The following is an 11,765-nucleotide window of genomic DNA, read 5'->3' on the forward strand; positions in this document are numbered from 1 at the left end:
ATTTTTTTTTATGACTGCCGTCAAAATAGCCCTGAAGAAGCCCTGCAACGTGGGGCGAAACGTTGGTTCATTGAAATAGTGTATTTCTACAATTTGAGTTTTTTTGACCGCACCCGGACCATATTCCTTTCATATAACATTTTTAATTTAATGTTGCTTCAACATTTACAATAATTTAATTTAGAACAGGTGTTATTAAATTATGAATTCTTTTTCTAGTTCATTAAGAACGCTTTGTTTTTTTTTTTCTCTTTTTAACTGATATTTATGTTGGAAAATAAATGGACAATAAAAAATTGATACATGAAAGTGATGGACAGTTTACTGTAGTAGGTAATTAAAATATGAATCTCATTTTGGTACTATTATAGAGCTTACCGAATAGATAAACCTCAGGATTTGGTCATCTGCATATCTATAGCACACGCTATCATTATTACCCAAACCCGATCCAAGCTTTCTCGCTTATTAAAATTAGATTGTCTCAATGTTTTTGGAGAACAATTGCTTCTCTTACAATCCTTAGATTGTTTATGTGCTAATAATATCACTCGATACTTAACTACTGTCCAATTTTTTTTTTATTTATTGCTATTTACATAAAAACACTTAAGTAGAGAGTGATACTGGCTTGTAGTGAAACTACCCATTGGTAACACTCTATATCATATTTCTACACTAGAAGGTCTGGAAGCCATCTTCTTTTCAGGCATCTCGGAGGATTATCAGGAATAGAAGATGCACTGTTAGAATCCAGAGGGTTTTGTTGTTTGTCCAATTATTAATTTTAAAAAATTAGGTTTTTAACTAAATCAAGCCACTACAATGTGATCTGAAATCTAAAATGGTAAGTTTCAAATCTTTTGAGTGACATAGAATGACCCATTCCAAAATTATTTTGCAGACTTTGGGTTAGGAATCACTGAACCGACATTTGTCTCATTTTTTAATGTTTTCATTTTTTGTAATTAAATACCATTAAATTATTTGATAATTAATGTGTAAATTATTATTTAAAAATGTATTGACAATATAAGTATAATAATATGGATATATTAATAATACATCTACGTTATTGAAAATATTGTGTTATAGTGATAGATTAAATGTAAATAAGTAAGAGATATGAACATTTTAGAGTCTCCTTGGTATCGGCCTAAAGGCCGAAACGTTAGAGCAAAATAAAGATTGTTTTAAGGAAAGGATAACCATTCTCTTAAAACGATTGCTATTTGGTAGCTGTTGGGTTCTTCGTCCTACCCGGACACTGAGGACTAGCGGGTAACTGGTCGATAGGGCAGCAAAATTGGCACTTTCTGAAGGGATTCCATATCGCGAAGTGTCTGTCAATGATTTCTTTGCCCTCATTAAGCTAAGGATAAAATTGGAATGGAGACAAACGTGGGACAATGTTTCCGATAACAAATCAGAGAAATTAGAAGGGATGTCACTCCTTGGATATCTTCTCCACCTGTATCCCAAACTTGCGGAACAGGACTTACTGTTAAACACATTTTGACTGAATGCCGACCATATGACTCCCTCAAATCTTTATATGATATACCAGCGAAACTCCATTACATCTTGCAGAATAACGTGGATAAGGTTTTTGAGTTTCTCCATCATTTCAAGCTCTACCATCAATTTTAATCAACTTTTACGACCAGTCCCTGTGTTTCGATAATTTCACATTACATAGAATCTGGACCCTTGCCCCCGTACAAAGGTACGGCCCAAAGGTCTTAAATTACAAGTCTACCCTTTCTTATTTCGTCATAGGCAATAGTGACCCATACGTTGTTGGTGCCTTAAAATATTTAAATAAAAAAAAAGGATCTGATAAAAAAGTTTGATTTCTATTTTAAGTTAATATAAACTCAAATAAGAAAAATTATAATATATTAATAAACTAATATAATAATGAAATCTATAGATCCAACCTAGGCCTCGTAACATTCAATTGGGCCGACTACAAGCGTCAGAGATTTTTTCTCTTCGGATTTAATGGGAGTGATTTATTATGAGTTAAGTAGTTTAATAAAATGCAGAAGGTAGAGCTGTGACGCATTGAATGTGAGGTGGGTGGGCGTGATCGACTGCGTAGGCGTTGACGGCATAGTCCAATGCAGTCAGGGGGATCCTTTTTACAATTTATAAGTTCTATTCATAGAAATAACCGTTCAAAAATTTATATTGCCCATTACTCGCTAAAAATAACCTTACATTATACAGCTTCCAGGATATTCTGGAATAATGTCCTCCCTAAACTTTACTAGATTTTATTTTATCCACATTCTATCTATGACGCGTTCAATATTTATTCCATCGAAGCACTTTTATTGATCGCACGATTGTTAAAGTTTTATAATTTGTCGTGGACAGCTTTTCTATAATTATATTTTTCTGTTCCACTAGAACTTTTTTTCATTTATTTTGAAATCATCATCATTGTATCGTTTTTATTGAGATTTTGAGGTTCGAAAATTGGTAGAATATTTAGTTCAGAGTATTTTTAAAATTTAATTATTACGTAAAATAATAAAAATATTATTATAATTATTATAGATAATTTATACAATTAACTAATACACAAATAAATTACGTAAATAATATGGTGAAAGTACCATTACTTTGTTGATTTGAAAAATAATGCTTAGATACTACGTACTTATGTATTTGTATTATAATGTATTATTTCTTATTTCTTATGCCTAGTGGTTCATACATGATTATTATAACAATTTGATTTTCTTTTAATAAACAATAATTGTGGGAGCTTAGACTTCTTGTGCAAAATACACTCCACTGGTTAGTTTGATGCAACCAATGTTTAGTTTCTCTACACACCTGTGTACCCTTAAAGTACCCATGGGTAGAAAAAGGAAGCACACATCAGCTAACATCATTTCTTCCTTATATTTTATACTGAGGGTACGAAAAAAAAAAATTCTCCACACACCTGTAACAATCCATTTTAACTGAGATCAAATTAACTAAATATATTATAATGTACAGTTGTAAATAGCAATAAATAAATAAAAAAAATATTTTTTTAAATAATAAAAATAAAATACTAAATGAAAATAATAGTTATGCATTGGAAAATAAGAGAAAATAAATTAACAAGAAAAAAGTACAAACATTTATATAATTGTGAAAAAATAAACAAATAGTTATTGCAGAATGTTTTTCATTACTCTGGCCTTCAGTCTTCGACATTTTTTTTTATATAATGTATTTATGATATTTACAACTGTATTAAAATATATACATCCTGTATATTCCCTATTTTAAATGGCATGATAAAAACTTGGGGAGAATATACCCATTGATAGAACTGTAATAACATTTCTAGAAGAGAAGGTCTCGAGACCGCCTTCTTTTCAGACGCCTAGGAGGATTATCAGGTAATAAAAGAGAAGCCAGGTTAGAAACCAGTGGGTTTGGGTGGTCTGGAAGTTTATCATGGAAGGATAGGTTCGGGCTAATTCGGCAACATATGGAACATTGAGGTAGGATGACTTGAGGTAACAAAGTTTTCAGTTTATGATTCCTAGTTAGTCTTTAGTCCAAATGCAGTCCTATGTAACGTATCTGTTCGTCAAGAATAAGGGGGATATTGTTAAAGGATACCGTGGGGCAGGAAGTCATAGGTTTACAACGAAGGGTGGATGTGATTTGGTGGGATTTATTTTATTTTATATTAATTTTCCAATTTTAGCACCACTCTTCAAGGGTAGTGATGTGGGTTAGGAGGGTTTCGGATTCTATGGAAGGATCATTATTCACTAGCATTAGACATGTTTCATCGGCATAAGTGAAGATATTGTTTGGAAAGGATGGGATGTCCTCTTTGAGATGAAGTTGGATTCCCTGCATTTCAAGCCATTGCACTTTTAACTGAGAATAGAATTGAATAAAACGTTTTTTGATGAATTCATCTATTGATTCCAATATAGTTCGCTATGCAATTTACTATTTCTTATAAACCGAAGGCCATTTCTCACGATTCTTAAAACTTTGTTTTGAAATCGTTGACTTTTTTTTGGTGTCGCACAGGATGATGTTCCTCTGGCTTCACACCCGTGCATCATTATTACTGCTTTATAGGTATTTGTATTATGCTTTTAATATTGTTTTATTCATGAGACTGGTTATATTTTGTTTTAATCTAGGTCTTATATTTACAAGAGGACATAGCATTATCAACCTTAGTGCACATTTTCAGATTAGTTTAGTATTGATATGGTGGAATCGATAAGACGACGATCCAGATGTTATTTACCGTGTTGTCCAAGTTATTTTACTATAGTTCATTGGCAGAATTCTCTCCTGGTCATTAATGATTAATGGTTGTTTCCTATGCCATTTTTTATATATAAATGAAAATAAAAGTCTGTTAACATAAATATGAAAATTTGTCGCTATCCAAACCTATGCCTAGAACCTCATTTTGTATAACATAGCATTCCATATTTTTTTTTTTTTTTTCAAAACTCCTTTCAAATCTTTCATTGTTCTAAAAATAATTGTTTGTGAAACTTTGTAAGATAAGCATCTGAGATTATTTTCCTGAACAAGTTAATCCCGGCCTAGCCTTATCTGTTTTTCTATTTTAAGTTTCGGCCCCTTAGGGCAGGGGGACTTTATTATAACTTAGCTAAACTTAGCTCGGTCAGATTTAAGTTGATAACTTACCTCGCCCAGGTTCAGGTTGATGGTACTCCAGAATAGTCCCGTCAATTTATTTTCCCCTTCCTCTAGTTTATTGCTTACCTCTCCAATGCAAACTCCTCCCTGTTGTATTTTTAAAGTGTGGATTTTTTTATCTGTCTATACATTTATAAGTCCTTTTTTATCATTCATTGGATTTTTTTTTTACGTTGATATTTCATATTTTCGGAGCCGTATATCACAATTATAATGATTTTCTATCAATTTATTTGTCTCCTTCATATTCGTGATTGTTGATAAATGTGGACCGGTGGTAATATCCTGAAGTAATCAGTTCGTATGAGTTTCATGAAAAAAAAAATCTTTTTTATTTAAACTGTGGATTTTAACATAGCTTTTCTATATATGAAAACGTTTGGAGTAAATCATCATACTTCTGGATTTTTTTTTTATTTGTATTGATAAATAATACACTCTGCCTCATTGAAGGGCAGTGGTTTGTAAAAATGAATGCAACTAAAATTATAGAATAAACTTTTATGAACCACCATAGTGTATATCAGTATTTATATTTTATTAGTATTGAATGTTTATCGTGACGGATAATGTCTACAGAAATTTATGTCAAATTCAAAAAATGGATATAACTCTTTTATATTTCAATAGTATCTTATCTTGAACTTGAAATTAAATTATTGGTCGTGTTGATGAACGTCGAGGATTAGATATTATATAATTAGATATTTATAAATTTAGGATAGTAATTTTTTTCATTACAATTATTCAATAAAATTTTATAAATTAGGAAAAATCTATAAACAATTTTAATAATGACTAGTATTGCTCGAAAAAAATTAGTAAAACAGCGTTTATTCGGGCTCGAGATGCCAAATGCAGCTCATACAGTGTAACGTTCAACTTAGTTTTTAGTTTTGTTAATTTTTTTTTTCAACGGAAATAGGACCTTGCCAAAATTAAATTCGGATTCTGATTCGTACTCTCTAATGTATACATTTTTATATTATATGGCGTTGAATACAATGGTGGTGTAACTTCTATATACAGCACATTTACGAAATAAGTTTCATTAATAAAAAAAAAATATATTTCAAGGAGAAAAAAAGGTTCTGTTGAAGCTTTTAATTAAATTGGACACCGATAGCAGATCTGGTCGACACTAGAGAGGACCCATTTACTTTTTTTTCTCTTTGAATACTATTGGGCACTGATATACAAAGTAAAACAGTGGGCACTTCAGTTTTGTATAAAAGAACAAAACGAAAATACTTTGTTGATCTGAAGAATAGGAGTTGACATAGAGGGCTTTATGAGTACGGGCACAAAGGCGACCGATATTTGCCTCGGTTAGGGCTAATTAACAGTGTTAGTTGGCTTCTGTCAATTGGTGCTCTGATTGTAACTCACCTGTGTACTTACATGCCGTGCGTGCTCTATGGGCGAGGAACAGCAGTGTTCATTCTGAGCAATAGTAATTTGGAAATTACTATTATTTTAAATAGTACTCACTTTAGATGTTCGACATCCCACATTTAAAATACTGTAAACTTAGAATATATAAAATACTGTTAGAAATTACTGTGGCAATATATTGTTTCGAAAGGGCGACGAAACAAGACATTTTCATCAGAGACCTAGTTTTGAATACAAGAATTCCTTAGATTTGCAATAGACAACACATGCAAAAACCAATATAATTTAATTGTAAATTATTTCTTTAATGTATACATAAATCAGCTCTAACATCTAAATAAAACAATTAAACAAAAATCCATTCATAAAATTATTGTAATAATTAAATTTACTCATTCAGAGTTGGGAGAGAAAAAGTTATTTACTTTCCAATTACTGTAATTTGGAATTTCAAAAGTACAATTACTTGGTGAACTACTGTGACTGCAATTACTTTGTGAACTACTGTAATTTTAAATGCAATTACTTTGTGAATTACTATAATTGTAATTGCAATTACTTTGTGAGCTACTGTAATCGTAATCGCAATTACTTTATGAATTACTATAATTGTAATTGCAATTACTTTGTGAGCTACTGTAATCGTAATCGCAATTACTTTATGAACAACTGTAATTGTAATTGTGGTCCCATTTATAGTGAGGCCAATAAAAAAATTATAGAACATAACTTATTGATTATAAGCTGGATCAAAGTAATTGAAATTACCAATCAAATTCTTTTTTTTTTTTAATTCCTAGTAATTGTGATAACACCAAAATATTCCTAAAAATATTTTACACCAAAACTGAAAAAAATCTGTTTTGCGGTGGCTCCAAAATATGAAAATGATACCTAGCTTAAGCTTGTGCGCATGACTATTCATTTCAGATTTTTAGAATTATTGTTCATAAGGAATATGATTCAAATAAACTCAATTCACATATAAATAAATTACATGTATTGAAATTACTACGAGTCAAGAAGTAATTGTAATTACTTTGTATTAAGAAGTTATTGTAATTGAGATTTACAATTACGATTCCTGTAATTGTAATTACTTAAAAAAATATAAAAATACAGTAATTGTAAATGTCTTACTGTTTTTTTAGTTCAATTGTACTTCTAAGCTAATTTTTGATGTTTTAGACTGTTATCATAATGGTAATTCATTGTTCATCTAAAATATGTAATTAAATTACTCATGTAAATGTTCCAGCCCAACTCTGTTTGAAATTAATTTCTGTTCTGGTTGGGTTACTAAACGTTTTATGATCGCAGTATTTATTCGTACTAAGTATGTACTTCATGTACAGAAAAGTCAATTTAAAAAGTGTCTATTGGTGTAAACCATAAAAATATGAAAAATTTCTTCCATAAATTCAGTATATTTATGCCCTTTCGCCAATCTCGATTATCTTCTAGTGCTAGGTAAAATAAAACATAAAAAAAAAATACTTGGACCATTAATAAAACTTTGTAAAATCTTTTTGTTTATTAGGAGATTAAAAAAATAAAAGAGAAGACAAAAATTCCTATGGTGGTAGAATGTTTTTATGGAAGAGAAGTGAAAAAATGTGGGTATTCGTATTCGTGATATTTGTAGAGCAGTTAGTTACATGTATGTGATGTTGATTCCATGGGCTATCAGCAAGTCTCGGGCACCTGGGAAATTCGGGAAATAAAAAAAATAAATACACTCCAAATTTTAATACATCCCACATTTTCAATAAATTCCACTATTTTTAATGTAACAGGGATTATAAAGAATTAAAGGACAAATTTAAACTAATTATAAAAAAGAATTATTTCTGAAGCGAATTTGACCCGAAATAGATGTAAGCTCTTTAATTCCAAATTCCACACTCATCCAAACCTCAACCACCAAAATTAACAATGATTGAAGTACCACCATCGGGTGGTTCCTTTCCAAAATTATTACGTGTTCTGAAAGATTTGTCACATTTAATTATTGTATTTTTTTTTTTTTATGTACAGTTGTAAATTTCAATACATTACATGAGGTAATTGATAATATAAGTTGTATTAATCATGTTTATATTTATTTAAATTTACCAAAAAATAAATAAACATAATAATTTAATACACCCCACATTTCCAATAAATTCCACTATTTTTAATGTAATAGAGATTATAAAAAAAGACAATTTTAAACTATTTAAACTAACTATGAAAAGAATTATTATTGAAGCATTGTAATTCTTATGATAATCAATATTGTAACGCTCAGACGGCTTAAAACGTTTTTTTTTTATAACGAATCAGGCCTAACACTTTTTTCGTTGAGTGGTGGACCCACGAAATGAAAAACTTGAACCCCCCCCACCATGGTTAGAATAGGTTGGTCACCTGTAGATACACCCCCTCCCCCCCTGTGTGTCAGAAATTACTGGGAAAGTGGTTACTAAAAAAAAATTATCGGTTTTTATTTTTTCGATTTTCACAGAGAAACTGAAAAGTGACAATTTTAAGTGTGCTCTAGACTACATGTTGTTCGAAAATGAAATTTGTTATATCCATTTTGTAATCTAATGTAGCCTTCTTTAATTTTTTATTGAGTATGTATCCTTTTTTTTCTGCTTTTTTTACGTTAAACAGAGATGGATTCAATTGTTTTTGAAATTTTGATTTTTTTTTTTAAAAGAAAAGTTTGGGAAATTCCTCTTTGCTAACTCAGTTTTATTCTTGGGCTTAAAAAGGCATGTAAACTATTTATAAATATTTATATAACACGGATATTTTAGGTGATCAGGAAGTAATAATAATAATGATGATATTTAAGATGAGTCAATGAGGTAGGGTCAAGAAGAGTTGGGACATTTTGGCTCTCAGCCAACTAGTGTTTATCTTTCATCTCATAACAGTAAATCTCTCCTGTTGTCAGCTATTTCACTAACGTCATTACCTTCTGTTTTATCCTATTCTTGACTATTTTCAGTACATCTCAAACTGTTTATTTCTACTTAGCGATTGGGAAAACGATAATGTGAATATACAAATAGAAGTGAAGGAAACGTGCTACTACGTAATGTTGTTTACCTCTAGAAATATTTTTCACGTTCTCATCAGTTCAATTGATACATTTTTAAGCCTTCACAGCGTTTGAATATTGATTTTTATAAGAATTACAATACAATATTTCAATAATAATTCTTTTCATGATTGGTTTAAAATTTCCCTTTAATTCTTTATAATTCCTGTTACATTAAAAATAATAGAATTTATTGAAAGTTTTAAATTATTATATTTATTTATTTTTTGGTAAAATTAAATAAATTTAAACATGATTTATACAACTTATATTATCAATTACCTAACAATCAATTGCAATAAGTAAATGTAACAAATAACAAGTCGTAATTAAATAAAATGGGTTTATATGGGTGGTTTTTAAACAATTGATTTTCAAGTCACATTTGAATAAAATGATTTTCTAGAATCTCTGTACATTCATGCTGTTTTTTCGGCCTTGTAAAACAGTTCGTTCTGATATACAAGATGAATTCTCAATATTGTAAACTCTCACATCACATTGTGATCTCCACTTTAGTAAGTGTAGGATGAAATTTAAATAAAACCAGTAATCTCCCCAATTAAGCCTTTATTATTAAATCGTTAGCCAATCGAGACATTAAAAAAAAGTCTAGTTTGTGAGTAATATTGAATAATAATTAAAAATTTGATAATGAAGAACAAGCTAAGGAAAATATCACATTCGATCAAAAGAAGAAATTAAATTTTTGATAAAAATTCCAGTAGCTCGCAATGAATTTTACACAACCACTCCGCTCATACTGGCTGGTTTGGATATACTCCACTCCTGACGTAAAGAAGTTCAATCTTAATTGCCAAATATGTCTTAGAGCAATATTTTTCACATTTATCTTTATTTCCAGACATCTATTAGAGAAAAGTTTTTATTGTATTTTGGTCTATTTGAAAACTTACAAAAATCATTTCAATTAATTTTGTAACTCCGTCAATTCTTTCCTGCCTCGCTGATAGAAACTTTTAAATTATAACTTCCCCTATTAATCTCTCTTTTCTCAGTCCGCCGGTGTTCCTCAAGATGGCTTCCTGGGTCCCATTCACTATACGACTTATACAGCTGATATCCCGATCAATCCTAACATCATATATCCCGATGGCACATGTGTGCTGTCTGTAAACAGACTCTGCAGTCTCAGATAACATTTATCGGAAAATGGTGTCACAACTGGAGAATCAAAATAAATCCCAACAAATTCCATTAGATCACCTCTACTCCCCTGCCCTACAAAATATTTTTTTTTAACCCACTAACGCCTGTTTATCAGATTCGCCACTTAGGACTCCATCTTGAAAAGATACAATCCATATACAAGACTTAAACGACAAGAAACTGCTCGTGGATTCCGATTACTACAACACCTACTTGACAAACGGCCTAAACTTCCCCTTTACTAAAAAAAAATCGTATACAATGTGATAATCAGACTAATTTGGACATATGGAATTGAGCTTTGGGGCTCCACCAAGCTTTATTTTCCAAGGCTCCTGTATCCAAGGCTTACAATACAAAATCCTCCGTAAAATCCTTGATGCTCCATATTATGCCACAAATTAACTTATCTAAGACAGCAACATCCTATTCATTGCATATTTGGCTCGAAATAGATATACGTTCTTTCATTCCAAAATTCCTACACACCTAAAAAATCTCTCATTCTTCACAATCCCTAATAATCCTCCGAGGTGTCTGAAAAGAAGATGGTTATGGGATCTTCTAATTCAAAGCAATAATTGAAGTACCACCATTGGGTGGCTCCTGTCCAAGATTATATTTGTTCTCAAACATTTGTCACATTTGCTTATCGTATTTTTTTTTTTTTTAGAGTTATAAATTGCATTAAATAAATAAAAATTAATTTTCTATCGTATAAAATAATCTATCTTTAAGTTATTTAAAAGTTTTTATTCTGAAACAAACTATTAAACATTTTAAAAAATGAATCTGGAAAAAATCATTGTGGGCAAAGAAATCCTTAAACTAACATAGAAAACAAGATTATTATTGACATCCAGGATTTTGTGTTGTTTTGGCAGTCTTAAAGTTCTAAGCGTGAAATTAACTACCACTTACACACCCATTTTTTTAACATGAGTCGGCCAGAAAGCTAAAATAACACATTGATTATATTTTTTTCTGAAAATAAGGACCTCAATAATCACTTGTTATTAGAGAGTTGAAGAGATCTTTAATGTGAAAAGTATATCTGAAAATTCCGTAACTATGTAGTGAAAGAACTTGTTATACGGAAACATGACTCTAACAAGCTTATTAGGTTTGCCATACTATATTTAAGAATAATCAAGATGAGAGATCCACTTATAAAAGATGATAAGATGTGATATGTATGAGAGGTACCAGCTGGAGTTTTTTAACTTAAAATAATTCCTTTTTTCGGCATGTAAAAGGTACCGCCGGACCTAGGCAAGTAATGTACAAAGACATATAGATAACAGAGGGTAGGTACCCTCTGGGAACCATTAACCGTCTAGGCAGAGCCATTGTCGTGCACGGGACCAGTTTATACATTAGAAAGTACGGAGAAATACCC

The 11,765-nt window shown here is 30.6% G+C and overlaps 2 protein-coding genes across 5 annotated transcripts in view; one reads left to right on the plus strand and one right to left on the minus strand.

The window, feature by feature from the left end:
• The window catches only part of LOC106685918 (F-box/LRR-repeat protein 16), a 356,715-nt gene that overhangs the window by 269,314 nt on the left and 75,636 nt on the right, over nucleotides 1-11,765 (plus strand). The gene's annotated exons all lie outside the window — the stretch shown is intronic.
• The window catches only part of LOC106685919 (uncharacterized), a 41,486-nt gene continuing 32,661 nt past the window's right edge, over nucleotides 2,941-11,765 (minus strand). Inside the window, exon 6 of one of the 2 annotated variants that reach the window (XM_024358947.2) lies at nucleotides 2,941-2,959. The gene's annotated coding sequence lies outside the window, so the exon portion shown is untranslated. Of the gene's footprint in view, nucleotides 2,960-7,614; nucleotides 7,810-11,765 lie in introns of those variants that run through there. The other variant, XM_014428926.3, reaches the window with a different exon arrangement.

The sequence above is a fragment of the Halyomorpha halys genome, unplaced genomic scaffold (assembly GCF_000696795.3).
Source record: "Halyomorpha halys isolate HHAL.00 unplaced genomic scaffold, Hhal_1.1 Scaffold755.1, whole genome shotgun sequence".
Classification (NCBI taxonomy): domain Eukaryota; kingdom Metazoa; phylum Arthropoda; class Insecta; order Hemiptera; family Pentatomidae; genus Halyomorpha; species Halyomorpha halys.